Here is a 17,097-nt window from a genome sequence, read left to right on the forward strand (position 1 = left end):
CAATGATTTACTTGCAGCAAGATTCTTAGAGGGATATATCTTCCAACTCCATACCTAACCTGATACCATATAACTGCCTGTTGGGCAGCCCCTGGTCAGAGGTGGAACAAAATTATCCCCCGTTAGCATAAATATGGCTGCAATAAAAGAATTAGCTTGCCTGATCCAACATTAAAGTGAAGCCATAAGTTAGCGCAATGGTAATTTTGAGAAGGTGTTAGCTCAAAGTAACAAGTAACTACTTTGAACAAAGAATCTAACAAATTAATATCTAGAGAGTTCTGCACAAACATCAGCTGCAGAGGTCTATAGAAGACAGTTTGATAAGTAATGTTTAAGGACAGTCTGAAGTTTGTAGCAAGCATTAAAGAGAAAAAGTAGGATCCCACAATAACAGACACAGATGGTATGGGTGGGATTATGACTTGTAAAAATCTAGGAAATCAGACAAGTTCACTGAGCTGTGAAAGTGATTGAGCTTTAGTCTTATCAATGAAAAAAATTGTCCTATTAGGTAAAAAGAGTTAATCAGAATAGGAGCAGTAAATTTCATCTCAGAAGAGTGTGTGACTAAAATGAGTTATAATGCAGCTGCAACAGAGAGGGGCAGTGTCCAATTGAACCTCCAAGGTCAGTTGCAGTTGGCCTCACTGGGAGTGTTAGCTGTGGCCAATATCACTCTAAGACCCATCCTAAGGATTGCCACTGAATCCCTGGACATAGGTGAATGGAGCAGGATGTGGGCAGTGTCTAACAGAACCTCCAAGGTAGGACCGAAACTGCTAACAATTCATTAGCTAAAGAATACTGACAGTTGGCGTAAAATTTTGCATATAACTAACTTTATAGTAGAACTAACATTATAGCAATTAGTAGGAACTAACTTCCTCTTGTATCTCCTGTGGTGAGGACAGTGGGAAATATAGGATCAATAACAGAATTTGATACGAATAGCAGTGAATACAATGAATAACAGAATTTGAGCAGCCCTTCGAGATAAGCAATTCTGGGAAATGTCTGAAAAAAAGTAAAGTGTTAACTTTGGAATGTGAATTAATAGATGCATTGTAAGATCCCATTGTAAGATTTACAATGTCTGGTAAATATCATAAAATAATGGATGATTCCATGTAACTGCCTTTACTCCATAAGCTCAGCAAGCAAACCTACATCCAGAACCTCAACCTGAGCTGCAATTCTTAAAACTCGCTAATTTGTCATCAATTGACATTTCCAGAAGAGAATTGCAAATGTCTGCCTTTTATGTGGCTGGCTCTTTTTGTTTAACTATGTCCATTGTGTTAGACTCTCCAAAAGTATTTCTCTCTAGCTGCTCTGTTGGTCTCCCTTAATATCTTGAAATCTGTGATCAAATCACCACTTAATGTTTGAAAACTCAACTCTGGTTTAATGTATCCTTGTATTTTTAACTCTTGCAATCCAAGTATCATTCAGTTAATCTATGCTGAACCACCAACAACACTAAGATATTCTACTAAAGGTTTGGTTCCCCCAGCTGCTGACAATGGTGTAGACATGTTTTGCTAAAGTATGATTTCTAATCTCTTTTACTGTATTTGTATAAAGCCTAGCATTCCATTAGCTTTATTGATAGCGTTCCGTATCCACACAATAAAAATATAAGGATCATTGTACCTTAACACTAAAACATGGAGCACCATAGTTTCTAGCTTTGTAAAATCTAATAACTGTTCTATCTTCTTTAATCCTTTCCAAAGTGGATACCCTCACAATTGCTTTTATTGCACCCAATTTGTCTCACAGTTTTTCATTTACAATCCTACTTATCTTTGTGTCATTGGGGGTTTGAACATGAGACTTTATTTTTCATCAACTAAGTCATAAATGAACACAGTGAGGCTCCAACATAGACCCTTGGTGGGCGTTATTTTCTGAACCTGGCAAGTAGAATGCTGTAAATTATCCCTATTCTCCATCTCCCCCCGCTCAGCCAGTTTCATTACCAGGTTGATAAATTAGTTTAAAGTTGGGGATAGGAAGGACCCAAGATGAGACTTGTTTCCAACAGGTTTGTAATTGAGCCACTTGAAAGTAATTGCCCTTGAGCCCACTGGAATTTCATGGTTGCTCAGCGGTTTAAATAGACTTGAATGGATCACCCAAACCTCCAAAAGGCCACCCTGCATCCTTACGGAAGACGGAGTGTCCCTAATGTCAGGCACTCAGTTTCCGGCTTTGGGAAGGAGCCATGGATAACCACTTTCCTGCACTTGTCTCGAGCACACTTGCTATCCGAATCCCTCAACACCCTCGCCAAAGCCCACATCCTGCTCCATTCACCTATGTCCAGGGATTCAGTGGCATTCCTCAGGGTGGATCTTGGAGTGACATTGGCAGCAGCTGCCACTCCCAGTGATGTCAACTGCAACAGAGGGCTGATAACCTCAGATCACACAGCCTGCCTCTCAGGGCATGATTTCTCCCCCCAAGGGATTTGATTATGTGGAAGGTCTGACAACTAAGAGAGTGTGGACACTTGAAATGAGGCAGGGCTCCTCCACAGAAGTGATGGGAATTCTCATCAGTTCTTCAATAAGTGGGAAAGGGGGCCCATTGTGAGCATGACATCCCAGCCATTGAGAAAGTTAAAAACAAATCACATCACCTGGAATGACTGTAACTGGCCATTATTTGAATGGCTTCACACAAGTTTTTTTCTTGAGTGAGCAATAATTTTTTGACCTTCATATTTATTGACAACACCGAGGATCCCAGTATCACAACAGTTTACTGATCTATGTGATCTTAGGATAGTGCCAAATCATCACCTTCTGGAACTCACAGGAGTCACACTGGTGTACATCCTTATCCTCAAATATGGTGGCCAGTAGTCTGAGCGCCAAGATGAGAAATAGTGAGTAGTGAGAGGCCAATTTGCATGCAGTTATTGTCTATTCTTGCCTTATTAATGTGCAGTTTCCTATTCTCCCAGCCTGCAAGAGGAAGTAAATTACAGTGATTGTTGATCTGAAAGCCAAGGCAGGTATCTGACAGTCCTGGTTCATCGCTTGCTCCCCTGGATCTCCGTTTTGGCCAACAATCCTCAAACTTTCATGGCATCTACCATGGGTAGCACCACCTGCAGGTCCCAGTCTACAGAGGTTGGCATCGGACACACACCAAGCTCACCGCATCATAATGGCACATACCTGCCTCACTAAGAATGCATTTATCCAATAATGTACTTTGGAACACACCAAAACCTTGCATAGTAATGTTATGTCCAGGCTACTTTGTGCAGAAATCCTTCTCATGGATTGAAGTATGATGTCTCTAAAGGCTTTTAGCTTGCTCTCACAGTGCTCACTAACACTGCACCCTACTTGGACGCTCACAGCATCCCAGGCCATGTCTTGCATTTTTTCACATTTTCACATTTTTCGCATACTGGCTCACTGTATTTTAGTGTAGACATAAACTCAGGAAGCTTGTCATGTTGGCCAGCAGTGAGCAGTCAAGGGGACAGACATGTTGCTTTACAGCACCATGTTATGTCACTGGAACACCTACAGTGTGGCAGCAATTTACTCCAAACATACTGTACATCCATCAAATATCAATGACTGAAAATCTAAGGGGAGCAGTCCTCAGTCAAATCAAAGGGGTTGGTCATCAGTCATTGGATACCAGGACAGCAAAATCATGGGCATCGTCCAATATCCGATACTTGGATACTGTCAGTCAGACGCATGAGTCAGGGGTTCCATTTCTTTAAATTAATTCATGGAATGTGGACCTCACTGTCTAGGCCAGCAGTAATGCCTATCCCTAATTGCACAGAGAATGTTTGAGAGTCAACCACAGTGCTGTGAGTTTTTTTCAGGCGGCAACCAAACCAGGAAAAGACAAACAGTTTTCTTCCCTAAAGGACACTAATGAACCAAATGGATTTTTCCTACAATCGACAATGGTTTCATGACCCATCATTAGGCCCTCAATTTCAGATTCATAGCATCCCTACAATGTGGAAACAGGCCATGCAGCCCGACAAATCCACACTGACCCTTTGAAGACGATCCACCCAGACCACCCCCTCCCTGTAACCCTGAATTTTCCTATGGCTAATCCATCTAACTTGCACATCTTTGGACTGTGGGAGGAAACCAGAGCACATGGAGGAAACCCATACAGATGTAGGGATCTTTATTGAATTCAAATTTAGCCATTTACCATGGTGGGATTCAAACCTGGGTCCCTGGAACATTATCTGGGTGTTTGAATGAATAGTCTTGTGATAATGCCATTAGGCCATCACCTATCTCTATCATTAGAGTCCAGGGTGTCGACCACAGTCAGTCCATCAGGTCAACAATAGAGATGAGGTGTATGTCAGTTGAGAACAGCACAGAGATCAGTCAAGGGTCCGGTCATTCATCTGTCAGGATTGTCTTTCCATTCAGTCAGTGGGCTAGGCCACAATCAGACCTGAATGATGAGAAGTTATGTTACATGGGTATTAACATGGTGTGATTTTAAGGAAGGAAGCCTATGTAGCTTGATTCTTGTAAATCCCTTTACTATGACAGTTGAACAGATAGGTGGCAATATGTTTACAAATGTGAGATTCAAGTTACCATGAAGGTTTACCATAACTCAGAAGCTTTTCTTTATCATTTCTCTCCACTACATTGACTGTGAAGGGCTAACAGCCATTGATCTAAAACACTGCTCAGCTTTAAATTTGGTATTGGCAGCAGAAGTCTTGCCTGGAGCTGCTGATGATGAGTACTTCCACTTCTGGTGAGTGAATGATACCATGTGAACAGTGCCATAGAGACCTCCTGCACACACAGTGAGATGAGCAGAGGAGAATTGTGTGAGAATTGCTGGAGCTCATGGATGGAAACTTCATGAAACTTTCCGAAATGAACACAGCCAATTTTAGGTAAAGTCCAGCCCGTTATCTATGTTCTTCTCCATATAAATGGCAACTCTGTTTCACGTTGTAAATGTCTTTGTGATTGACTATATTGTGGAAAATGAGCACAGTAAGTTATAAACACCATTTATGAAGTATGTGAGGAGAACCTTTGAGCTAAAAATTGAGGGATGTTTTCATATAACATGAAAAGAAAGTCAGTAAACTTGCACCATAAAAGTACAATCTTCACAAGTGGCAGGAACATCTGCTGCCTTTTACAACTGCTTTTAATTCATTCATTCATTCTGCTGTGAGATTAGTTCACACATATTCTACAAAATATTTATAATCTGTTTATACTATTTTAGTTGTGCATATGGAATAGAACAATTTCAGAAAATACAATAAATTTTTAACCCATCACAATAATCGGTGGAATCTTTCCAGACCCTAACTGACATGGGTATCAGTGTATCATTTGGTAGAATCGGGTTTGGTCGACATAAATGAGATTCTCAAAATTGAGGAAATTAATTCCAACTCTGCAACCAAGATAGTATATATTGAGGTGAGAATTTCATTAGTGAGTGGTAAGAAGCCTATTTGCATCTATTTGCGTTCATTGATTTGACATTATTACCTAATCTTTCATCATTGATATGTAGCTTCCCATCCTTCTACCCACCAGATACAAACTGACATGTAAGTTAAAGCAATACCTGGTGACTCCAGCTTGTTGTTGGCTCCTCTCGGTCTCCAGCCACTAAATCTCAGAGCACATTCCATGCAAAGTGATAAAAGCCTACCCACCACCCACAAATGTTGGCATTTGACACATTCTAGTCTCTGTGCACCTGCATGACACATCTCCAACCCTCTTACAATACAGTTCTGCACTTCAACAGTACACTTTGGAATGCACCAGTAACTATCATTTTAATGTTTCTGGAAGGCCACTTTATGCACAGAGGTAGCCACTCATCTCACAGATCTGGCCAAAGTCCACCTCAGAATTGCTAACTTATTCTCTTTGTGCTTATTCACTTTAAACATATTTTGGTGCTCACAGTATCTTTGCCCTGTTTTGCCTTCCTTACCTATTAGCACTTTGCCCCTTTAGCCAGAGTTTAAAGTGTCACAAGATGTCTGTCTTGTGTTACTTTTATTGCAGGCACAAAGCCAGTCAGTCTGTCACTGATGGCAGTCAAGGAGGTGGGTAAGTTGCTGTGTGGCGCCATGCTACATCGCCATGAGCCATGAGCATATGGAGCAAACACATTATATACACATCAACCAAACATCATATCTCAAAGTCTAAGGGAAACAGTCCTTGGTCAGATGAACAGAGATAGCCTTCAGTCAGGGAATAAGTCAAGTGAGTCAAGGGCAGCATCCATTTTCAGTCCAGGGTCAATCTGCCAGTGGAGGTAGTGGGGGGAGGGGTTTGGGCGAGATGAATCAGGGGCCTATATGACTCCTCTGGGAACTGGGCCACCATCAGTGCTTTAGATCTAGTGCAATCAAACCCAGGGTAGTGGTAATCAGTTGAAGGCTGCACCAATATCAGTCAGTGGTCTGGTCAATCATCTGTCAGGGCTGTTCTTTCAAGATATATCGCTGGGTATTAGGGAAAAGTCGTAGTGTTGGCTCACATGTACAATGCTGCCTTTCCTGGTGGATGTGAAGGGTGGAGGAGACAACATATCAGTAATCGATGCTTCAGAGAAAACAGCCCTAGCCTATTCAGCCTTTCCTTGTAGGTCAAATCCTCCAAACCTGACAACATCCTTATAAATCTTTTCTGAACCCTTTCAACTTTCACAACATTCTTTCGGTAGGAACGAGACCAGAATTGCATGCAGTATTCCAAAAGTGGCCTAACCAATGTCTTGTATAGTTCAGCATGATTTAAAGGTGATAGATGAGAAAATGCATTGATTAATAGAGACAGTCCATCTATCTGAAAATTAAAGTGTGCACGCTGCCAACAAATCCAAAATCTACATGGACATTTATTTTTGTTGACAAGCTGTATTATGACTGAAAAAGTAGGTTAATGAAAGAAATACTGGGCACTAGAGTTGTACCTTTGTTCTCCAATGAATACTGATCTAACAAGCAACTGAAATAATTTATATGCATTCAAAACTAGAGCAATTTGTTTAGGAAATATTTCTGATTATGCAATGAATCAGAAAAAAAATTGAAGATTATATATTTTAAGGCTAATTTATTCGATGCTTCAAGTGAAGTATCACAATGTGGTATTACCTGTGGACAAGGAGAATATAGGAAGCAATATATTTAGTAAATCATTGAGTTTGTGCAAACACCCAAATCAAACAACGGATCATTATTATTTCAAAACAATTCATTTTTCAACTTTGTTGATATACTGGAAAGTTTAAAATCTTGGTCATTTAGAAAAATGTGAGGCTACTTTGCCCAACTTGAAGCAGACATTAACAAAGCCAGCAATAGCCTGGTCCTTATGAGTAAAATCAGCAGCTGGAACTATTTCATTTCCTAAATGCAGTTCAACCAACCATACTCATCCATAAAGGTGGCCTCCTTCAACTCCACCCCATTCTTCTCCCACCAGCCAAAAATATATACATGAGGTGGTAAGTGACTGTTAAATAGCCACTTAAGAGCTTCAATTGTGACAAGGATGGGCAAGCCATCCACAGCCTCCATGGTATCAACAAAATAACAGTGAGTTCAATGGCAGAAGGGAAGGTGACAGAAAAGTCTTGTGCAGAATTTAGAAGGTGACCCCTGTCCCTGCAGGAGCACTGTTAACATCTGTCCCTAAGTATTCTGTGTGGCCAAGGAATCTCAATATTATCAGGTTTAAAGCACCAAATTAAGCGTTGAGGGAATGGTGAAATAAAATGTAACAAAATTCAATTTATCAAGGCACTGAGAGGAATGTACATGACTGACAGCAAAATACACTTCCCTCCCCCATGCACGAAGGCACAGTAATTACAAAGATTATTTCTGCACTTGTCAGCGTTTTCTCTGACACTTTCTATTGATAATTGTCAAAATAAAGTGATTATATCTGTTGTAAGTTGACATTTTCTGAACACATCACTGACTCTCATTATTTACATTACAACAACAACTAACAACCACTACAATCATATCTATTCACAAAAACTCACCCAGCTCCCATTATTTTAACAACAATGACAAATACTGTCTGAAACAATGATAAAAATAGGAATACATTTGTCAACTGCAATATATCTACAAGATTTCAAGTTCTAACCAATACTGCAAACAGGCATCAAAAAAATTGCAAAGCTGTGGTCCGTAATTTCCATGTGGTAGATAAATTTGCCAAGTCTTGAAAAGAATCAGGACGTTGAAAATTTGCAGCAAATGTCTAACAAATGGTATGACATTTAAATAAAATGTAGGATTTTTACCAGAACTGCTCCATTTCACATAATTAGCATAGAGACCCAAATGATATCATATGATCGGTACTCAAATTAACAACAACAGATAAATTTTCCAAATTAGTGAACATTTTCACACACTTGCCCCTTATCTTGGTCTCTAAAATCTGAAAACTGAAGATCTGAAATATTTAGCAACAAATAAATCCTTTTTCAAATGAAAGCAAAAAGCTGCAGATGCTGGAAATCTGAGATAAAAACAAAAAGTGCTGTAGAAAATTATTCTCATGTCCTGTTATTATTGATTTGCTGCCATTGTCTGGATATTTTGAAGAAATCTCTGTCTTTACTGCATTGCACATCTCAGAACATGATATTCAAGTGGGAGCCATTCCAACAATACTATTGATACCACAAAATGCACCTCTTTTTCTGATCCTGTACTGCTATTTAATATAATAATTAACTTTGTTTTGCTCCAACATGATACTGTCTTTCAATGGATAATTTCCAACAATAAGAAAGAATAGGAGATTCAAAAATGTTCCATTTGTACAGTCTACATGAAAGTTTGTTGATCTGAAATGATCTGAAGATCAAATCAAAGCGTAAAGTGAAAATTCTTTTCAATTGCTAACATACGGGAAGAGATTCTCATTTGTTTCTGTTACAGCTGTAAATGATTTAGTTTCCTTACATATTTTTTTTCCCGGTTAGATAAAATTGAGTTGTGCCAATGATGATTGCTAAGTGTCCCTTTAAGCGAACTGTTCTGCTAACTGTTACTGTACAAAATCCCTTTTTTGTTAAAAACTGATTTGCATAAGATTATACCTCCTAGCTTTGAAAGTCCTCTCTGTATCCACCCTGTCAAACCTCCTCAGAATAATCTATAAAATAATCTTGCATTCTTCTAAAGTTAAATAAATATAGGACTACCTGCTCCGTCATTTCTCATATATCAACTTCTACATCCTGTAACTACTGGACAATACATAGTTTTTTTTTGTTTTGGTAGTAAACAAGCTGAATCTTAATAAGTCTGCTTTGACAGTTGTACAAAACAACACCATATAATTTGGATTAAACCATTTCTCATGGGATTTGATAGACAGGGATAAAAATAACTGCAGAGTTAGAACAGCGGCAAGGCATTCAATCCATAGAAATGTAATATAATGCATGTGGAAGTCACACAAGACAAGAAAGTATATGATAAATGGCTGGGTCTAGAAAAGATAAGCTTGGAATTTTTGACACAGAACTTTGAAAGTGGTAGGACAGGTAGAGGAGGTGACTAAGAAGGCATACGGGACATTTTTCTTTAATAGCTGAAGCTTAGATTGTAAGAGCAGCGATATTATGCTAGAACTATATCGAACACTAATTAGACCACAGTTAGAGTACTGTGTCCAATTCAGGGTGCCACATCGCAGGAAGTATATGATCATAATAGTGCAGAAAGGAGTCAAAAGGAGGCTGCCAGAAATGAAGGGCTTTAGCTATGTTAAACGATTGTACAGGTTGTAATTGTTCTCTTTGGAACTGAAGAGGCTGAGGTTATAAAATATTCAGGTTTTTCAGCCAAGATAGGGTGAGTTGGAAGGGCCTATTTCAATTAACAGTTCAGCAATTTTAGATTATTTATGCTTGCTTGTTTGTTTTTATTCCCGTGTTTCTTTCTTAATTCCTTTAGATTAGGAGCAGAAGTAGAACATTTGGGACTTCAAATATGCTTCCCTCATCTGTCAAGGAGAAAGGAATCCTGATGCTTATGCTTGAAATGTTGACTCTCCTGCTCCTCAGACACTTCCTGGCTGGCTGTCCTTTTCCAGCACCACATTCTTCGATTCTGGTCTCCAGCATCTGCAGTACTCACTTTCTATACAGGGATACATGAGTACAATAAAAATTGTACAAATACACAATAAGAGTGGTACAGTGGCTCAATGGTTAGCACTGTTGTCTCTCAGTGCCAGGGACCTGGGTTCAGTTCCACTCTTGTGCCACTGTCTGTGTGAAGTTTGTAAGTTCTTCCTCCATCTGTGTAGGTTTTGTCAGGGTATTCCGGTTTCCTCCCATGGTCTGAAGATGTGTAGGTTAGGTGAATGCTAAGTTGCCCATTGTGTCCATGGATATGCAGGCCAGGTGGGTTAGCCATGGGGAATTCAGGGATGGGGTGGGTCAAGGTGGGAAATTCTCTGGAGAGTTGGCATGGACTCAATGAACCAAATGGCCTGCTTCCACACTGTATGGATTCTAGGATTTTTGGTGCCATGTTAGGTGCAAAGGTACCTAGGTATAAAATCTTAGGTATAAGTTAGAAAAATAAAGAAATAAAATTAAAAGTTCAGCCTAATTGTCCTTCTAAAGCAGAGAAAGAGAGACAAAATATAAAAGCAGACGGAGCAGATGGGTCTGTGCTGGGCTTCACCTCAAGACTGGGAGTCCACAGTGAGCTTCACCTCCATGTTGGCTCATCTGACTTCCACCCATGCCATTCAAGGATGGGCAGTAAGTGGAAAGGAAACAAAACATGAAAACAAAAAAAAAACAAGAAAAGAAATGAATGGAGGGGAGGAGCTCTGGCTGCTATCTTGGATAATTTGCATGGATACTTTACAATGTTCTCTGCAATGTGTAATTTAATCTAATCATTGTCAGATAAGAGCTCATGGGAATTCTGTTCAAGAATGCTACAACTGTGGAAGGTGTAAATCATGTGAGAATGGTTGTTGAGGTGGAATGACCAAATGATTCACTTGACACCAGGAGCTCACTTCCAGCATCAAAGAGTGTCACAAAGCAGGTCCTTTTACAAGGTTACTATGCCCTTGAGTTTTTTTTCGGAGGGGGTAATTGGCCACGCTCCAACTAGGCTGCATTTGAAAGTTTTATTGGGGACATTTTGTTTACCCCAAACAGATAATGCCTCCGGCCTAAGGCTTTCATGTCTTAAAAAAAGTATAATCAAAGGGGCATGATCAGCTCTCTGTCTGGGCAGGTCAGTTCAGTTCAGGGGTTAGTTGAGTCTGGATCACAGTTGAAACTGGAAGCTCTCTCCCTTCTTCTGCCATTATAATTTCGTAACCTGTAAGCTTTTAGTGTTATTTTTACTCTTTGTGCTAAGGGGTCTGTTTATTGGACTATTGTAAGTATTTTGGAACAGCGTCATTAAGTTGGGATAGCCTGTTGGATTCGGATAGGATAAATTATTCGGCTAATCTATTTATGGTTCGTTGTGTTTCATTCCGTAATTTTGTAAATAAATTCTGTTCGTTTAAAACTTGGCAGTCGGACCAACGAATTCACTCTGGAAATATCCACTGTAGACTTACCTGAAACAAATAGCAAAGTTACAGTCTGGGCTACCTGCTTAAAAATGTTTTGAGAAGTTGGGCCTGGTCCACAACAAGAGTTTATTGAAATTACACCAGTGGGAAGAAACCCTCTGAAAATCCAGAAAGGTCTTCACCAAAGAAAGGAAAACATATATTTTATACATTAATTTCATTCCACCATTAACATTTGCAAACCAATCATATTATTAATTAGTTACATACATTTCCAATTAAGATAATCATATGACTGAATGGCTAGAGATGGACAGGCTTGAGGTCAAACCCAGGTCCTCCATGGTCTCATGATATTTCTCAGACTTTCTTATCTTCCTTCTTGAGGCTCCTCACAAATGGATACTGTACATTCCTGCCCAGACATGGGCCAGCTGCATCATGTTAACTGCCAATTCATTGGATACTTGCCTGTAACTTAAAGACCTTTTAAATTCCTTATTAACCTCATGCCAGGACATATGAAAGAATATTGAGTTTTACTAATTGTTATAATATTGGTTCAAACAAATTATATGATTATCCTTAATGCTAGAATTCTTTGCTGAAAATGTGTTGCTGGAAAAGCGCAACAGGTCAGGCAGCATCCAAGGAGCAGGAGAATCGACGTTTCGGGCATGAGCCCTTCTTCTTTAGCTAACAAGTTGTGAGCAGTTTCTTTCTTACCATATTTACTAGACACCCCTATCTTTATTCTTGAGTGCCTTAGAATGTGTTAATTCAACCTAAATTCCAACGTCAGCTAGTTTCCGTACCTATCATTCATTTCTCCCTGTAATAATATGGGGCTAATTTTACTGTCTGAGACTAGTTTACTGACATAATTTTATTTGAATCATTTCCCCTCATGCATCTTTTGATTTCTTTTTGAATATAGGTGAATCCATAACTGCTTCAGAAACTATATCTATGATTATTTGAAGAATAGTAACTAAAATCTAATATTAGCATTGTAAGAGATTGATTAAATAATTTGAGAGATACACTCATTAAATGTAGTGTGATATGTTCTTATTTGTGTCTTATGCATAAACAACTGCAGCAGCATACTTTATCCCAGTTTTGTTACCTTGAGTCTACAGAGCTACTATTGTTCTTTTTGTGAAGACTACATTAATCAAATATTTTCACAAAATCTCTAACTACTATCAGTCATGTTCTGCTGCATTAACCATGGGCAGCCGAAGGCCATTTTGTGCTGCTCTGTCATGGCTGTCATGGGCGTCCCTATCAATGGTAATATGGCAGATTGCATAAAGTGGTGCTGTGGTTAGATATGTAGAAATTTTCCCTTATTCAGTGCCATACGGTCTTAATGGCGACGGCCCATGGGCCATAAAATAAAAATTTAACGAGGCAGTGTTGTCTCAAATACGGCTTCAGAGACCGACCACTGCTTCCCAGGGGGCAACACAGTGCCAGCTACCTTGTATCCACATCATGTTGCAGTAGAAAACACAGGCAGGTATTTGGGGTGGCACAGTGGCTCAGTGTTTAGCACTGTTACCTCATAGCACCAGGGGCCCTGGTTCAATTCTCACTGTGTCTGTGTGGGTTTCCTCCCACAACCCAAAGAGGTGCAGGTCCGGTGAATTGGCTGTGAGAGAAAAATTTCAGGTTGTCAGGTGTATGTTGATTTTAACGAATATAGAGGGTCTTTTAAGAAATAGTTTTAAGCTAAGAAATTACTTTGAGTGTTGTAGCTGACCACAAAAGAAAAAGGAAGCAGGAGGGGCATTTTGCAATAAGTTCATAGTTTGTAGGTCTGCTTTTTGAACTATCAAGATAATAAAGGATGATCTCAGAAGTCAGAAGGTTAGATAAGATAAGAGAAACTGGATAAAATAACAGGAAGGCTGTAACGAACAAGGACTGGAAATAAGGCAGATTTAAAGAAAAACGAGTGAGGTAATTAATAAGTATGATAGGCTTAGGCTTGGGTGCAGGGAATTACCAAATGAAGGAATAACGGGCGCAAGTAATAATTAAATAAGGGGATAGAATGAAATAGACACTTATGATCGGTTTATTGCTCAGTGTAGGGGTGCCGAGAGACCCCTCAGAAAAGTATAAAAAAGCTCTGTATTTTACTGTCGGGTGTGTCTCTCTTCGTAGAGCCACCCATCTTTAAAGATGTTCGAATAAATGTGCTGCTTCGGAACTCTTTGACTCGGACTGAAAATCATTGATTAAGTGGGGTTCATTACTCACAATTAGATTCGATTACTTACAGTGTGGAAACAGATCCTTCGGCCCAACAAGTCCACACTGACCCGTCGAAGCACAACCCACCTAGACCCCATTCTCCTACATTTACCCCTTCACCTAACACTGCGGACAATTTAGCATGGCCAATTCACCTAACCTGCACATTTTTGGACTGTGGGAGGAAACCAGAGCACCCAGAGGAAACGCACGCAGACATGGGGAGAATGTGCAAACTCCACACAGTCAGTTGCCTGAGGTGGGAATTGACCCCGGGTCTCTAGCGTTGTAAGGCAGCAGTGCTAGCCACCGTGCCACCCACAATTGGGGGCTCGTCAGGGATGAACTTCAGCTCCTGAAAAGGCTCCTGCCGTCGATAACTGAGAAGGCGCGCCCCGTTCCTTTAGAACGGTCTCGTGTTTTTTGGCGGTGGGTGGCCTGAATTGAATCCTTTAAGAGTCGTTCCGAACCAGTTGGTAGTGAGTGTGTGTACCTCGAGTTGGACTCAAGGGGACCTTGGGTGGGACCCAGGGGGAAGGCACAACCGGAAGACATCTAATAGCCAGGTAACTCTGTGCACAGACCAAGGTAAGAAAACTGACTTTTAAGTACTACCTTGGTGGCTGGGGCTTGGGTTTTAGTAGTTATGAGGGACTAATAAAAGTAACCTGGGGGGTCGGAAGTACCAAACTCCTACCTCGAGTTGTACTCGAAGTTTCTGGTTCATAGGGGTGGGACCCCTAACTTGATTGCCTTTCCGCAATTTACAAGGACACCAGAATCACCGGACAGGGCTCAGGCTAACTCCTAAAAAGTGCCCTACCTTGAGTTGGACTCAAGGATTTTCTGGGGGAAAGAATCCCCAGATTCTGTAGGGATTGGATCCCTATTGGGAGAGGTGATTGAGGCCACTGGGTGGTGAACCAGGGTGAAATGGGTTGTGCAACAAGTAGTAAAGGAAGATCCTCCGTTGAGAAGGGAGGCGTCCCTGGCAACATTCCTCCAGAATGTCCGTTGGGTAGGATGTTGGGAAATTGGAAACAAAATGAACACACACGACAAAAAGGTAGAAAAACGATGATTAAGTATTGTTGTTTTGTATGGACTAAGGAACCTATTCTTCGTCCTGCTGTCTTCTGGCCAAAGTACGGGTCGGATGAAGACTGGGTTTATCAATATTTAAATTTATATGTTAATGAAAAAGAACCCTTCAGTCAGGAGGAGTCTGATTATGCCTCCTGTTGGAAAGGTGAATCTAAAATACGGATGTGCACTGTAAAAATAGATGAAAAGAAAATCCCTAGTGCACCACCTCTATCCCCATGGGAGGTATTAGATAATTTACCCCCGCCATGTGGAAGAATCCAACAGCCGCGGCGGTTTCTGGTACGAGTCAGGGACAGGCAGTGGGACTGGGGCAGGGGGATAAGGGTCCCACCACGTCTGAGGCAGAACAGGAAATAGATAAAAGTCAGGTCCCGATTGCAAAATGCACCATAAACCAAATGGAAAGATCAGAAGAAAGTGAAGGGGAGGCGGAAGAAATGTTGGTCCAAAACATGCTTCCATTAAGAGAGGTCCTGATCGGGGAAAGAGAAATTGGATTTGTTAATGCCCCTTTAACTAGTGGGGAAGTAAGGTCCTTTAAAAAAGAAATGAAAATACTTATGAAGACCTGGTAGGTTTGTCAGAACAGATTGATCAATTCCTGGGTCCGCATGTATATACTTGGACAGAATTGATGTCCATACTAAATATTTTATTTAGTGGAGAAGAAAGAGGGTTGATAAGGAAAGCAGCATTTGGGGTCTGGGACAGGGAACACCCCATAGGAACTGAAGAAGCAGGTCAGACAGAGGATAAGTTCCCCTTAAGAAACCCTAATTGGGATCATCAAAAACAAGATAGGGAAAAGATAAAAATTATGGAAAATTTATTAATAAGGGCAATTGGAGAAGCCACCCCGAAGTCGCAGAATTTAACGAAGGCATTTGAGGTATGTCAAGGAAAGGAAGAGAGTCCATCGGAGTTTTTACGAAGACTGAAGGACTCTATGCGCAAATATTCTGGGATGGATTTAGAGGGGCCAGTAGTGGAAGGATTGTTGAAAATATATTTTGTGACTAAGTCTTGGCCAGATATTAGAAGAAAATACAGAAAATAGAGGAATGGAGTGAGAAACCATTAGATGAATTGCTGAGGGAAGCTCACAGAGTATTTGTAAGGAGAGAGGACAAAAAGCAAAAGCAAAAGGCAAAAATGATGGTAGCTACGGTTGATGAGGTACTAAAGAAAAGGACTGAAATAAAGGAAATAGATAACCGAAGGAATATGTGGCAGAGTGAGAAAAACCAAGGGTATGGTAGAGGAAAGGGGATACCCTAGAAGTAAGGGGAAATAGATTGGCAGATGACGCAGCTAGGAGGCGACCATGAGTCCACCAGAAGCAGTAATATGTCCCCTGATACCTTCGCTCCCTGATCCTCCGAGTACTCCATTATTTAATACTAAGGAGGAGGAGGAACTGAAAGACATAGGTGCAGTTAAAACAGAAGAGGGGCGTTGGGTGCTACCTGATGGAAGGGAGATGCTTATTAAATGATGATATGAGAAATTATGACCATTTTGCATCAGGGACGTCATTGGGGGGGTGCAGGCAATGTGCGATTTAGTCCTATGAAGATATGGATGTAAAGGAGTATATACCCATTTCTAAACAGATATGGAAGGGCTCATGTCCGAAACGTCGATTCTCCTGCTCCTTGGATGCTGCCTGACCTGCTGCGCTTTTCCAGCAACACATTTTCAGCTCTGATCTCCAGCATCTGCAGTCCTCACTTTTTCCTTGAAAATTCTGGGGTGGACACTTCAATAACGGGGTGCTTGGAGTCTTGGTTCGGCAAATGGAAAGGAGTTGTGGTTTCTATTCTAACCTCCTTGACAATGGTCATTGGAATTCTGGCAGCACTGGGCTGTTGTATTATTCCTTGTATTCGGGGTCTCGTTTAGAGAATGATCGAGACCGCCTTGACCAAACAGATGCCCCTGAAGGGTATGCAGGGGACGGCCTTTACTTGTTAACAACTTCTGATGTTGAAAATATCCCCAAAGGCAGTTTCAGAGTAGATGAACTTTCAGGTATGATGCTCTCTAACCTGGAGGCCTCATTGTCCCGGAATCAATAAGATCAACATACACTGACGAAAAGAAAAGGAAGGATTGAGAG

This window comes from Chiloscyllium plagiosum, unplaced genomic scaffold (assembly GCF_037043375.1).
Source record: "Chiloscyllium plagiosum isolate Xiang-an unplaced genomic scaffold, Cpla_swu_hap1 HiC_scaffold_1, whole genome shotgun sequence".
NCBI lineage: Eukaryota > Metazoa > Chordata > Chondrichthyes > Orectolobiformes > Hemiscylliidae > Chiloscyllium > Chiloscyllium plagiosum.